At 46.0% G+C, this 14806-nt stretch overlaps 1 protein-coding gene across 3 annotated transcripts in view; it reads left to right on the forward strand.

Annotated features, from left to right (window-relative positions):
- Positions 1-2186, forward strand: part of Bem46 (abhydrolase domain containing 13-like protein Bem46) — a 75087-nt gene extending 72901 nt beyond the window's left edge. For 2 of the 3 annotated variants that reach the window (XM_055066817.2, XM_050172047.3), the window contains exon 8: positions 156-376. The gene's annotated coding sequence lies outside the window, so the exon portion shown is untranslated. Of the gene's footprint in view, positions 1-155; positions 377-2018 lie in introns of those variants that run through there. The other variant, XM_072288886.1, reaches the window with a different exon arrangement.
- The last annotated feature ends 12620 nt before the right edge of the window (positions 2187-14806 follow it).

The following is a 14806-nucleotide window of genomic DNA, read 5'->3' on the forward strand; positions in this document are numbered from 1 at the left end:
TATTGTGGTATACCATTTTTTCTGGCGTTCGCACTGTCGTGCAGTGTTGGGGCCATGTTGAACACATGCATCATGTTGCAGCTCGTATTGCATGCAACTGTACGTGTAGCTCTTGATGATATTTCAGTTACAATCATCCTCCTTTCTCTTTTCAGCATTGGAAATCTGTTCAAGAATATGCCTTGCCTGCTTCATGGTTGCCAGTAAAGAAGTGCACTTGAATTTATTTTATTTTTTTTGTCTTCACTGACTTGCATGTTAAATTTTGTTCAGAAAAAGAAGAGGCATCTTCCTCGAGTCACTGCGATCATCATCACCAAATTATTATTCCATTAAAAAACAAAGCAGACTTACATAAAAAAGTACTTGTAATCAATTGCATTTTTGCTGGTTTTCTAATTGATCAAGAACTGTCCACGCCTGTTACAACGGATCCGTATAAAACATACTTTCGGATGTGACAGACCATCTCGCTTTGTTTGGTCTGCCTGTAATATTCATGCAACGAAATTCACTTTTAATGGACCGACCCTAATGCAAAATCTGCTACAGCAGACAAATGTTTAAAAAATTTTGTCTGGATGACGTAAATACAGTGTATGTTGCTGCTGCGATGCACGAGTCTGACAATGCACTGCACGCAAGCATTTCTGGCCACTTGCGGAACGTACAAAAATACCGTATTTACTCGCATAATGATTGCACTTTCTTGTCAAAAAAACATTGACGCAAATTCAGGGGTGCGATCATTATGCGGGTTAAATTTCTCAAAGAATTTTTTGTTTTCATCTCGCATTTGCTGCGGGATGACAACAGGTCAACAAATAGGCGGCTGCCCCTGTATGTAGTACGGGACACCAAAACAAAGATGGCGGCCGGCGGAGCAAGCTGAACGCACTGAATGCAATTTTTATTCTTCTCGTGAGTACATTACGTGCATTGAAACAGTTTCTTCCATATCAGTAATGAATAATATCGTTAATATCGGCAAGTTTGCGGCAGTAACGTAGCCATGTCCACTCTGAGGGAACAGAAACAGGGGCGCGCTTAGCTGCCAGTGACAGCAACACATGACGGGCATGCTGCGGAAACTGCGGCATTTGTCTGCACTGCTATCCTAATACGGCACGTTTCCACTAAGGGTGGGCGAATATCATAGCCGTGTTACAAGTGTCAGCATATGAATAGGGTACACTTCTAACATATCAGTGTAAACGTGGCTGCTATCCTTCCCGCTCACGATTTGTTGCGTGCCCACGAGTGCAGATGAGAAGAATCGAAAGGCACCTTTTTTGTTGTTGTTGACCACAGCCATTATAAAGCCTACACATAATAAAGGCGAGTTTGGTTGTAGCCTTCCTTTTTTTTTTTGTCATGGAAGTGTGGAAAGTGATGAAAGGAATGAAATGGGGCATCTGCTTGAGAATGGTTGGTGCTTGCAGACCGCGTGGTTTGTCTTGAAGAGTCGTTCGCTTAGCATTCGACAGATAGCGCGATCATTATTAGCTAGACTTGGCACACGACATATCTCTGTGGCAAGTTCGGGGTGCGATCATTACACGGGAAATAAAAAAGCTAATTTTGACGACAAAATTCAGGGGTGCGATCATTATGCAAGTACAACCATTATGCGAGTAAATACGGTGCACCTTTTCTTAAAGGAACTGACAACTGATTTTCAAGGACTTAGTTTTTTATTGCACAACGCAAAGCTCGCCCTTGGTATTGTTTACACCTGCAGTGGTTACTTCCAAAAGCGTGTGAATATTTAGTAAGCAGAATTTTTCGATCTGAGCAACCTCCGAAAAAGTAAACGCTGGGAAGTGTGAGCCATATCGATAGCCCACCTCGCAAATTGTGAAAGCCGCCCATCGTTCTGCTTTCACAGGAGTCAGTGTAACTGTTGTTAACCACTTACATTTTGACCTTTTCAACCACTTTTGAAAATAAGAAGCTGGTGCAATGAGCTTGCGTTTTTGTACAGAGATTTCTTATATTAGTACGGTGTTTTTCCCCAGGTACATGCCTACGTCATTGCTGGCCGTCGTCGTTCCGTTGATAGACGAGCCAAGCCAACTCATCGAAAACAAACATGAAGGCAGTGCCACTTTTCTGCTCACTAGAAACGAAGGCTCATGTATAAGCACACTGCAACTCGGGAAAAACTTACAATAAAAAGTATACTGCATTTCAATGCTAATAAAACAACCAGGAAACCATGCACACTAGTAGAAGGTCACATGCTAGACTGCTTATGCAGCTTTGTTTTTGCCGTGTGGGGCACCAGAGGTCATTTTCAGCTACTTTTAGAGATGACTTAACATAAATCCACGTGTAATGAGAAAAGCATGGCTCATTTTAGCCACTGTGATAGGGAATCATTCCATCAGTGAGGTTATCTCGATTCATGTTCTGAGCAGTTGTCTGTCCCTTTAAGGAACGAACACACTAGTGACAAGCTTCCTGCAACGCCGTCATACCGGTTAGTGAAGAGTTTTCGCGTTGACCACGCAAGCAGTTCAATGCTGCCCAATTAGGTGCTCTAAATGCCGCTAGGCCTAACTTGCTTCACTTCAAAGCTATAGCATCTCTGTGGCTGTAGTATGCGGTACTTCAAAAACAGCTGCTGTGGATTGCAAAATGCATCATTTTAGGAACACTTTATTTCTCATCCCATTAATTCGCACAAAAGAATTCAGGCTGCTGCTGATGGCATCGAGACTGCAAAATGTGCGTAGAAAATCTCCTATGGACAATTTCGGCTTTTCATTAGCCCTTCCAGGAGCGACTTCTCCGAGTTCCAGCAGCAATGAAGCATGGTGCATTGTAGAAGACCAATGCAAGTATTGACGCATCTCGACATTGAGTAACCAGAATCTTGTGTGAAACATGTTCATATGTTACAACACCGTCCTTCCCTCTAGGGGTGTGAAAATGTTCGAAACTTGAAATAACAAACCGAATATTGTGAAACTCAATTTGGTCTTTCAAACCAAGTGGTTGCTATCAATAAATAAATATTTTTTAAATAGTTGTCAAATATTTTAGATCGGCTGAGGGTAACCAATTCTCATACTGGTGCAGAAGTGTGGCAAATTTCATCCCGTTGACCACAGCACACGTGAAACACTTCATACTTTTCCGGCTAAACCAATATCATTCACACTCGCCGTAAAGTGCCGTGTGTGGGAACAAGGTGCTTATTTGTTCATAATGCTCAATTTGGGATTTTAATAAACAGTACTTCACGATGTGCCACGCTAGTGACAGAAGCTTACTAATGTAAATACAGGTAAACCTTGATATAACCAACTCGAATATAACGAAATTATTTATGTAATGAAGTATTTACTTTTTCATTGGCTCTTGTCATAGCACATCATGTATTTAGAATCTCATTATAACGAAGTGTGTTTATGCGATTTCAAAGTAGCGATATTTCACTGTTACTGCAAAAAAATGCCGAGACAATAAATGCAAACTTCCACAGACGCATATGGCCAAATGATTGAATTAAACGTGGCTTTTTGCAAACGGGGGCACCTCTCAAATCGCACGCCGCGCGGCAAGAGCGACAGCTGAAGTGAAACCGGCGTTCCGTATAAAGTCCAAATGCGGTAAGATACTATCGCGCACTGTGTGCTTTAGGTGCGAGTGAAAGTGTGCGAGGGTGAGACAAAGAATGGCGGCTTCACGAGTTCCGCCTTCCCGCTCGAGCAAAGGCAAAGCGGGGGAGGGGAGCGAGCTAACGCGATCGAGCGCGCGCGAGGAGGAGCCAGGGGGGGGGGGAGGGTAAGTCGGCGGGCGTTTCGATTGGCCGTGGCTGCGCATGGCGGTAAGCGCGTCTGAGCGCATACGCAGCCACGCACCCTGCTCGAGAGGTAATCTGCCGCTTGTGGAAAAAGTGAGCTTGCCGAGACAGCGTGGCACCATGTAATCTGTCTTACCGCGTGTTTAGTACTGGAGGTTGTGTAATCTCGAGTTTCGGCGACCCGTTGGAGGCAGACGAAGTATTCTCTACCTGCTGCCGGCGCTTTTCCCGATGACGTCTTCACAGTGCGGGCGACGTTATCGGCCGCAGAGGCGGAGTGCACGCGAAAGCGTGGCTGGCTTCGCTAATTAATTAGTACCGCGGAGAAGATATCGTCGAAGTACGTGGCATGAAACTGTATCATCCATCGCTGACTCCCAAATTTATCAAAATGAATTCTTTTCTCACTCAAATTTGAGTCTTGATTGCCCGACAACTAGAAAATTGTGCGGCCCCTTTCCATGTAAGAAAAATCGATCGGTGATGTACTTATTTGCACAAAAGGTCGAGTTTCAGTGCAACGAAATTTTGATGTAACGAAGCAAATGGCCGATTTTACCAAATTCGTTATATCGAGGTTTAATTATACTAGAATGCCAACTTGTTTATATTAAGGGTGAAAAAGGCTTCATCATTTGGAAACTATGCTAGAAGTATTCGACATTACGTTCGCTTCTAGCAGTATTTGATTTGTATTCGATTCTGTCTTGCACATAGAGCGAGTTTTCTCTATCGCTGACAGTGTCTTCACAAGAAAGCAAAGGAAGATTACCGACGAAAGTTTATAAAAGCAGCGAAGACAAACGGAAGTGTAAAGCACTGAAGAGGATGCACTGGATAGACAAGCCAGCATGCTCTGTATATATACACTACATGTACAATGTTAATAAAGTTTAAGGGGGAAGTGTAACCTAGAAATAATCTATTGTATTTTAGTAATTGCTAAATTACTTTCTTGAGGTAGTAATTGGTCACTGTAATCAATTGCATATTGAATTAAATAATTGTAATTGCTTACTTTTTGTCAGTACCATGTGCAAGTCTGAAAAGAAGTGACCATAGTGATTTTTCAGTCATGAACTGCCTTCGCTTCTGTTTTTAATATGGTTCGGTAAAACCTGGGTGTAAGGAAGCCGAGAGGTGCGACGGCAGAGCGTACTTTTCTCGTGGCTTGACTACATTTGGTCGCCGCTGGAGGCAGGAGACGCAGTTTATTGAAAGCAATTTGACCTTCGACAATCCGCAAGTCATGAAGGCCCTCCTGGAAAGCCGGAGCTGTCAGCAAACTGACATTATGGCAGTCATACTGGAATTCGAGCTGTCGAGAGTTCGATGGTAGACCGCCTGGTCAAGTATTAAAACTATTTATTTATTTATTTATTTATTTATTTATTTATTTATAGGAGTGCTAGGAAAGGAGGGTTGTTAGAAAAGGAGCAAGTTACTGAGCATAGTGAAAGCAAAATGATTTGAGAGCCGTATGGGTGCCCTATTTCCTGTACAACGAAAGCGCCCATTTCAGCCCAGACTGCAACCTTGACAATGGAGGCTATCGAAGCCGAGGACCTGGAGTCATCACCTCAGCCAGGACCTTCTTTTTTCAGGTCGGTGACAACTACTGCTGCCTAATAGAAAAGAATGACCTGCAACGTCTCCTTTACTGCTTAAATCGTGTTGAGCCTTCAAATTCATTGTGGAGTAGAAGAGAGATGGCTGCCTTCTTTTCGTGAACTCGCTGCACTCCTAACCCACTCGGGTCAGTATATCTGGACTTCGCATCAGTTCATCTGACAGCCTACAAACTCTCAGTTGCATGCGCAATAGTTCAACGCATAGGAGCCGACTACGGGGAAGGGGGGGGGGGGGCTAAGCCCTCCCCACCGGGCGATACCGAAGCCCCCTCCCCCCAACACACACACACACACCTAAAGTGTCATTACCAGAGCTTTGTCACCCACATCGTTTGAGTATTCTTTTGACTTTACTCTACCTTTTCACTTGAAATTTTCCTAGGGCTAATAGCTTCTGCATCATTGCTGGCGCGGAAATGCACAGCTTTTACTTCATACTTTCGCTCTATTTCTGCAAATCCTTACAATAGAAGGACGCGCACATTACAAGCAGTAGCGGCGGCTGCCTCATCCGTATTTTCTCACTTCAACATTGTCTTAAATTTCCACTGTAAACACCATGCACATACACAAGATATTTAAATATATGGACGAAGTTTATTATATCTTTGAAGGAGATGGAGGTAGCGAAATGAGAATTATTTGCAAAGGTATGGATACTCTATGCCTGGAGAATGAATATGTTGCTGTATGTTCACCGCGCTCGAAATTGCTTTGCGTGTCTTGACAGTGAAAAAAACCTATAGGCTTCAGTGACCCCTTGGGCAGAGTCTTTTATCAATGGCGTGTAAAATGCACGGGAATGTTGTCTACCTCAGTATTGCTTCTCTTTCCTGTAAGCAATGCTAACGACTCACAAAAAAAAGACATTTCTAATAATTTACAACATTCATTAGGCATGGAAGCATCGTCAGTTGCATGCAAAGGTCATAAATATATGCAGGGTGTACCAATTAACTATCATGCGCTAATATTTAAAAAAGAGCGGTGCATTACTCGGAGTAAACCTAGTGCATATTATTTACGGCGAAGTAGATGCCAGTAACTTTTTTGTTACTGAGATTTAATTAGGTAATTGTTATTATCTCACTTGAGACGTACTACCCTAATTATCAAAGTATCAATGAGGCATTTGAAGGCACAGCCAAGGGACATCTAACTGCGGTATTTTCAGCCATGTACTAATTCCGTACAAATTTTTTCCCGACTGATAAATCATCATCATCAGCCTGGTTACGCCCACTGCTGGGCAAAGGCCTCTCCCATACTTCTCCAACTACCCCGGTCATGTACTAATTGTGGCCAGGTTGTCCCAGCAAACTTCTTAATCTCATCCGCCCACCTAACTTTCTGCCGCCCCCTGCTACGCTTCCCTTCCCTTGGAATCCTGGCCGTAACCCTTAATGACCATCGCTTATCTTACCTCCTCATTACATGTCCTGCCCATGCCCATTTCTTTTTCTTGATTTCAACTAAGATGTCATCAACTCGCGTTTGTTCCCTCACCTCTGCTCTTTTCTTATCCCTTAACGTTACACCCATCATTCTTTCCGTAGCTCGTTGCGTCATCCTCAATTTAAGTAGAACCCTTTTCGTAAGCCTCCAGGTTTCTGCCCCGTACGTGAGTAGTGGTAAGACACATCTGTTATACACTTTTCTCTTGAGGGATAATGGCAACCTGCTGTTCATGATCTGAGAATGCCTGCCAAACGCACCCCAGCCCATTCTTATTCTTCTGATTATTTCACTCTCATGATCCGGATCCGCGGTCACTACCTGTCCTAAGTAGATGTATTCCCTTACCACTTCCAGTTCCTCGCTACATATCGTAAACTGCTGTTCTCTTCCGAGACTGTTAAACATTATACTTTCGTTTTCTGCACATTAATTTTTAGACCCACCCTTCTGCTTTGTCTCTCCAGGTCAGCCCACCCTTCTGCTTTGTCTTTCCAAGTCAGTGATCACGTATTGCAATTGGTCCCCTGAGTTACTAAGCAAGGCAATATCATCTGCGAATCGCAAGTTACTAAGGTATTCTCCATTAATTCTAATCTACAATTCTTCCCAATCCAGGTCTCTGAATACTTCCTGTAAACACAGTGTGAATAGCACTGGAGAGATCGTATCTCCCTGCCTGACGCCCTTCTTTATTGGGATTTTGTTGCTTTCTTTATGGTGGACTACGGTGGCTGTGGAGCCTTTATAGATATCTTTCAGTATTTTTACATACGACTCGTCTGCACCCTGATTCCGTAATGCTTGCATGACTGCTGAGGTTTCGACTGAATCAAATGCTTTCTCGTAATCAATGAAAGCTATATATAAGGGTTGGTTATATTCCGCACATTTCTCTATCACCTGATTGATAGTGTGAATATGGTTTATTGTTGAGTAACCTTTACGAAATACTGCCTTGTCCTTTGGTTGAGAAAAGTATAAGGTGTTCCTGATTCTATTTGCTATGACCTTAGTAAATACTTTGTAGGCAACGGACAGTAAGCTGATCGGTCTACAATTTTTCAAGTCTTTGGCGTCCCCTTTCTTATGGATTAAGATTATGTTGGCGTATTTCTAATATTCCGGTACGCTCCAGGTCATGAGGCATTGCGTATACAGGGTGGCCAGTTTTTCTAGAACAATCTGCCCACCATCCTTGAACAAATCTGCTAATACCTGATCATCCCCAGCTGCCTTTGCCCTTTGCATAGCTCCCAAGGCTTTCTTTACTTCTTCTGGCGTTATTTGTGGGATGTCAGACTCCTATAGACTATTCCCTCTTCCATTATTGCCCTGGGTGCCACTGGTACTGTATAAATCTCTATAGAACTCCTCAGCCACTTGAACTATCTTATCCATATTAGTAATGATATTGCCGGCTTTGTCTCTTAACGCGTACATCTGATTCTTGCCTATTCCTAGTTTCTTCTTCACTGATTTTAGGCTTCCTCTGTTCCTAAAAGCATGCTTAATTCTATCCATATTATACTTCCTCATGTCAGCTATCTTGCGCTTGTTGATTAACTTGGAAAGTTCTGCCAGTTCTATTCCAGCTGTAGGGTTAGAGGCTTTCATACATTGGCGTTTCTTAATGTGATCTTTCGTCTCCTGTGATAGCTGACGTATTTGCACAGGTGTTCTTCGCGTGCCTCCCTATGCCTAATTTTAAGAAAGCCATAAAGTTTAATTTTGAACACCCTGTGTCGAGGAAAGCATATAAAAAGGCAAGTCCACTAGTCGAAACGTGGGCTCCTCCTTTTACCTTGTTCTCGTTTCGCTCATGGTCTGGAATTTCCATCTCCAGCTTTCCCCGTCTTTTTCTTACTTTCACTGCGCTCGCCTATTGTGAGCAAATTAGATACGACAGACTAGTAAAGGTACACAATGATATTCGCTTTGAAACCAATGAAAGGCCACAACCTATAAACGAGGTGAGCTTTCGATTAGACGGTTCAAACGTTGCGGATCACCGCCCAATTCTTGCGTCAGCGGTTACGTGTGTTCGACGTCAGGCGATTGGAATACAGAATGGAATAGTTTCGCGCCCTTGGTGTCGTGCATGCGTGGTGTCAGATTGCCGCCGCATCCCAGGTATCGTCAGTATCTACCGATTGGTTCCGACCGCATGTTCTAAAAGCGAATGCAACTGTCATACTTTGTTCTTGATAGCCACCGTTTTGGCTGTCACGGGCATCTGCCGCGTCTTCATTGTGCGAATGCGCCTTTGCAATCCAATGCAAATTCGCATTGTATACCTGTACCTGTCTAATGCAATGTATTTCGCCCTTCTGCCTAAGGTTTCTGTCGAAATGTAGAAGTAACTTGAAAATAAATAGACAAATTGTAACATGATGCCAAACGAGAATATGTGACAGCTTGAACGTATGCGTAATGCGCCGAAGTCTGTGCTGCTGTAATTTAATAAATTAAAATAAAATTAAACTAAGACGGCTTTTTCGCATACAATCGCTCAATGCAGAGCTGTTTATCCGGGACACACGTGAAACACGATTAAACGCGTACTTACAGCTTCGTCAGCGGCTAGCTCACTGTATTGCAAGAATGCAAGAACGAAACAATGTAAGGTAGTTAATTCTGCACCGCAAGAATGAAATCCTTACAAAACACATGCACATGGGATGGAGATCAAAACATGGATCTAATAAATCGAGTCGCTAAAATAACGATGTATGAACGCGACAATTAATTAACCGGAAGCGTTATTAAACACCATGCCCCGTCGTAGTCAAATGTCGATGGTGTTCTCCGAGACAGTGGTGTTGCCGAAGGAGATGTGTCCCTCCTCGCCCGGCAAGCCGAACAGCGCGTCCGCCAGGCGCGGGAAGAAGGAGCGCATGAAGACGCGCCCGAACGGCTCCTCGCCCGGCGGCTCGGCGGCCGCCGCGCGGTCCTGCTCCTGGACCGCGTCCAGGGCGCGCTTGGCGGCCATGAGCGCGCCCTCGTCCTCCACGGGCTGGTCGTCCTCGAACGTCGACACGTAGTCCTCCTTGGACTTCATGCACGTGAACGTGATGCACATGAGTGCCACAAGGAACGCAGCCATGCCGACCGCAGTGGCCACCAGCTTCAAGGGAAGCAGCAGCTCGGCGGACGTGAGCGCCGACGAGCCCGAGCAGGTCTTGCTGCGGGGCGGCTCGTTGTCGTGGCACGTGCACATGCCGTTCTTGCACGTTGCGAGCGCGATGCCGCGGCAGTCTTCGCTCGTGTGGCACGACACCCTGAGACAGGCGCGGCCCGCCGGCAGGTTGACTGCGCGGTAGCCGTCCTTGCATATGCACACCTGGTCTCGCTGACGGCACTCGGCGCCCTCGATGCGGCAGGCACCTCCGTGGCACTGGTCCACGCTGCTCTTGGCGCACTGGCTCGCTTGATGCACGTCGAACTCGTGGTGGCAGATGCAGCGGCCACCCAGGCAGCGGAGCCGGCGGCCTCCGTCCTCGCAGTCGTAGTTGTCCAGACAGTCCAGAGGCGCGCACACGCCGTCGCGGTACACGTAGCCGGCGAAACACTCGCAATGCTCGCCCACGCATTCCGACGGGCCGTAGAGATCCTGGCAGTCGTCCCAGCTGGCGCACTCGGAGGCCATGCACGTGTTGCGGTGCAGGTGGAAGCCCTGCTTACAGACGCAGGTAGAGCGTGTCTCTAGCGCTTGGCTGCACTTGGCACTGCCGAGGTCCTTGCAGTCCCGGTCCGAAGAGCACGGTTTGCTGCAGTGACCCTGCATAGGTGAACCAGTCCACCGGGGACCCGCGACCTGGTCGCACTTGCATTTATTCGCTCTCGTGTATGCCCTGCACATGGCGCCGAGCGGGGCGCAGTCGCTGTCGTTGGCGCACACCATTCCCTGCTGCACGCGGGTCATTCGGACACGAAGGGCAAGCGACGCCGACTCCTTGGTGCCGCGCACGTGCGCCATCAGGAAGCCGTTCAGGAAACGGTCGTAGTCGGTGTCATTGGGAACGCGGAACACAATGCGCTCCCAAAATGTGATGTAACTCTCTCGGCTGTCGTAGAGCGTCGTGTGCGAGTGAAGCAGTAGGCCCTCGACCGTCCACGTGACCTGTGTGTCGCCGTACGTGGTCAGCTCGTAGAAGATCGACGCCTGGCGCCGGGTGTTGAAGACGAGGAAGGTCGCCTGCGGCGTCTCCTTGAGCCTTAGGCTGATGCCGAAGTTGCGCTTGGTGTAGCAGCCGTACAGGCGGTTCTTGCCGTAAAACTGCCCCGTCGCGGCGCAATCGCAAGCCTCGCATGGCGCACCCGCCTTCTCCACACACGAGCTGCTCCAGAGGCATGCCCTGCTAGTGACTGGCTGCACCTGCACAGTTGTGCACAATTCGCGCTTCTCGTGTTAAAAAATGTTTTTGTGGAGGTATGACTGCGGGAAGCGGAAACGAATTTTGCAATTATTAAACCTACTGGCCTTTCTTACGCATGTTGATGCTTTGCTTAGTTGTATTTTGTTTCATTGCTTTATTGCGATAGCAATTATGTGGACAGTCAAGGCACCTTCGTGGCGTGGCTCCTGTCACCTTGCAGTCACAAGCCCTGGGCTTAGCAGCGCAACACCAAAGTCATTACGCCACCAGTGCATGCGGGCGACAACTGGTATACGACTGCGGTGAGGTCGCGAGCCCGGAATATTTGCTTCCGCGGTGCCTTCGAGGCGCCGACGAACAGCGACGACAGCTCTCGCGCGTGGCTGTGCGGCTTCCTCTATTATGGGGACGTTTAGGTGGTTTACCTTTGAGCAACCTGTAACATAAGGGTTGCTGGGTTACTGAACCGACTTGATGTTTGTGCTGTCGTTAATTTCCGTCGCGGCTAGAGGTTACATCTGTCGAACCAGCTATTTTGAACGTTACTGCAACGCCAAATGTTTTGTAACCTTTAGATTGTAACTTATAAAAAAAAAGTAATTAGTGGCTCAGGGTACCTATTGTAGGGATTGGAAGTTTGCTGATTATTGTGTCGCATCGCGATCCTGATATGGTGTTTTCAGCGAGGACTAACGTGTAAAATATGATGTGCGGCCGCGGGACGGAGGCTGGATGGACTAAATGAAGATGTTATTGGTACCAGTCGGATTGTTTGTTTTCGCAATATAAAAGAAACAAAAGTTTAAATCTTACACGAGCGCATGCTCAAGTCAACCAGCAGCAATTCAGTGGTCGATGGTATATACTCCACATGTGCCGTTATAATGTAAAAGCAAGACACAGAAACGTTTAACATACATCGGAGAATATAGTGGAGAATTAATGATGCTGTGGCATAAATTATAAATACGGTTTGGTGTGGTGGAAAGCCCCCCGCTACAAATGCAGGCATTTTAGGCTGTGGTATAAAATCTACCTGCAGAAAAACTAAACGCAGATGCATTATGGCAATTGAACATATATTTGTACCGATTTTGTATTTCCTTGTGTGTCAATGCTTCCTTTAGTCGCGTTTGTTATATCCTCTCCTGGACGACGATACCATTTCACAGCAGGACGCACACCGAAGGGTGCACGCTGAATTACTGTATAAGCTGTACGACGGACAGAATAAAAGCGTCGGGCAGGCCCAATTCTGTAGGGGAGAAAAATGCTTTGTACACTGCAACAAAATGTAATATGCCGCTGTGTTCTTTTTTCGTTTTTTTTTTGCCTTTATAACGCATAGAGGGGGTGGTTCCTAAACTGCAGCAAATGTCGGGTTCCTTATAGAGAACGCCAGACACGCACCACTTTTGCCCGCTCACTGACACGTGAGAAAGACGCCGCTACATTCACATAACAGCGGGTAAGGTCTCGTAGAGGGATGAACGGGCGCTCACGGTTTGAGGCCGCAATGGCGGCTGGCCAAATGAGCAGAGAGAAAACATAGAAATACAAACGAACAGTAACATCTTTAAACTATAGGATATTAGAATCCTTATTTACAGTTATGTGACACTTTGACGGAACGGTACTTTCATTATCGTTTTAGTTGCGCTCTATAGATGGATGCCATAATCTAACGCCAAACAGCCAAATATGAGCGCAGTCATATCTCCTCTGCGTTGTGTAGCTCACGAGAAGCATGCTGGGGAGAGTGTTGTGGGTGCGGGCTTTGCGGTAACTGTTGTGTTGCGCTTTGTTTCCTCGCTTTAACCACGTTGTTACGCTCTCCGACTTCGTGGCGTGCGCTTACCAAGCGTGTTGTGTGTCTGAGTCGCTTGTGACGCGTTGTCACAAGCGACTCAGAAAAAAAGAAACAGAAAAGACTGCTCAAGGTGTGCGAGCCGCTGAAAAGAAGCCGTGGAGCAGCGACATGTTTGGCGCGCTGCGTGGCCACTGCAAGGAGCCGCATTGCCGATGGACAGGGGCAAAAGTTCTTCGCTTACGTGAGGGTGAGGAGCATCGCTTAGTTGTGACTGCTGTAACGAATACCGAAGACAGCAATAAATGTCACCTGGGTAAGCAATGCTTCTTGCTCAATTATTTATTTGCCTATGTGTGTGTGTGTGTCGTGTATTTCACCGTCCATTAAAGCTCATGCTAACGCTACTCAGTTTTATTGAATCGAACTACTTGCTTGCTTCATAAACACAGTTTTTTTTTTGTTTATCAGTCACCTTGTTGGTTATTCTTAAAGCTCGAGTATATGTTGCACGCGTGTGCGTACGCACACCATTAGACCTCGTGCACGGAACTGGTGTTTTGCGCTGATATAGCCACATGTTTACAAATTGTTAACTCTCCTAATTAGAGAATATTAATTGCTGCAATCAAGTTTGCAATCACTTGATATCGCGTTTTTACTGTTAAACTGTCACATTCTTGCGGTGTTGTTCTTGTACTGGAGTGGAGTGCGAACTGACTTGGGAATTATTTCGCAATAATTAGTTTGAATTGATTAATAATTGTTTAAATAAAAGAACCCTAAATCTTTATTTTTTACCGAAATTTTCTTGTAGAGCATACTCAGCTCTTGCGGGTTTAATTGTACGTTCTGTGGTAATATTTCATCTATTTGTGGTTTATTTGTGCCTCTTTCATTACATGTTGATAGCCGCTTGCAGTGCGACTTATTATTATTAGATTACTATTCTGTCCTTGTAGGCTCCACCGCCCAGCAAGGAGATCGGATAATTAGCAACTAACATACTGGCCGGAGACAGACACGACTGTGCTCTCAACAGGGCTGAGATCGTCTTCCTCATGATAGTCTAAAACTTATGTGTATTTGTATTTAGACATATTATACACGAACCTTCAGCATTTACGTCTATTTGCATCATTCCTGGTGCTGCTGTAGCAATAAATGTATGCTGCCGCGCAGCGCTGTGCGCGAAGATTTTTTCATTATTGCTTTATGGCCGTGAAGAAAACAAAGAGAGCAACGTTGCAATCCCAAACTGTCCGCATACAAAGCGGCAGGGCGTGCTGCCGCTTAAAAGGCGTTGGCTGCGCGATTTACGCCAAGCGAAGCTCCAGACCTGCACTCCAGACCTGCAGACCTGCACAGATACCTGCACAGACCACATACCTGCACAGACCTGCACAGGGAAATTATGCCGTTTTGCATTGCAGCTGCCACTTACCTTTCTTGCACCGTTCCTCCTCCTCTAACTTCACTATTCAAACGCAAATCATCATTAGCGAATATTTGTTTTCTTTTTAGATTTGTGAATTTGCTATTTCAACACCAACACAAGCGCTCTGTGCCTGCGGAAATGGCAGCACGAGCGCTGAACAGATCCCAGAAGCAGACGAAAGCGGACAACCAGCGCCACTCTGCTCGCACGCTCTGTCCCTAGCGGCAAAAGGGGCGAACTAGGCGTGCAGTAGCAGGGAGATCTGTGCAGGTTTGGAGTTCAGTG

This window comes from Dermacentor andersoni, chromosome 6, assembly GCF_023375885.2.
Source record: "Dermacentor andersoni chromosome 6, qqDerAnde1_hic_scaffold, whole genome shotgun sequence".
Classification (NCBI taxonomy): domain Eukaryota; kingdom Metazoa; phylum Arthropoda; class Arachnida; order Ixodida; family Ixodidae; genus Dermacentor; species Dermacentor andersoni.